Source organism: Brassica oleracea, unplaced genomic scaffold (assembly GCF_000695525.1).
Source record: "Brassica oleracea var. oleracea cultivar TO1000 unplaced genomic scaffold, BOL UnpScaffold00686, whole genome shotgun sequence".
NCBI classification, from domain to species: domain Eukaryota; kingdom Viridiplantae; phylum Streptophyta; class Magnoliopsida; order Brassicales; family Brassicaceae; genus Brassica; species Brassica oleracea.
Genome location: NW_013617437.1, coordinates 70,561 through 70,833, shown reverse-complemented (window position 1 = coordinate 70,833; position 273 = coordinate 70,561). Strand labels below are relative to the sequence as shown.

Sequence of the window (273 nt, the reverse complement as noted above, 5' to 3'; positions counted from 1 at the left end):
TTCCACCTCCCGCCGGGAGCAACGAAGGAGGCGATTTCGAGCGGATCGATCTGGACATAAGCGACAAGTCCGATCACTCGGAAGGAGGTGCCGACGTCCATCCGAGAAGAACGCGAAGCCAGTCCGCTCGGCAGGACGCGTCGTTCGAAAAGCCCATGACAGAGGAAGAAGAAAACCTCTATTGGGTAGAGCAGGAAGAACTGGCCGAGAATCAGGCTCGGATCCACCGCAGCCAACGCCGACAAGCTCGCAAGGCTGCTAGAAATCCTGATA

At 57.5% G+C, this 273-nt stretch overlaps 1 pseudogene; it reads right to left on the bottom strand.

The window, feature by feature from the left end:
* The window catches only part of LOC106319910, a 20,450-nt pseudogene that overhangs the window by 18,652 nt on the left and 1,525 nt on the right, over positions 1 to 273 (bottom strand).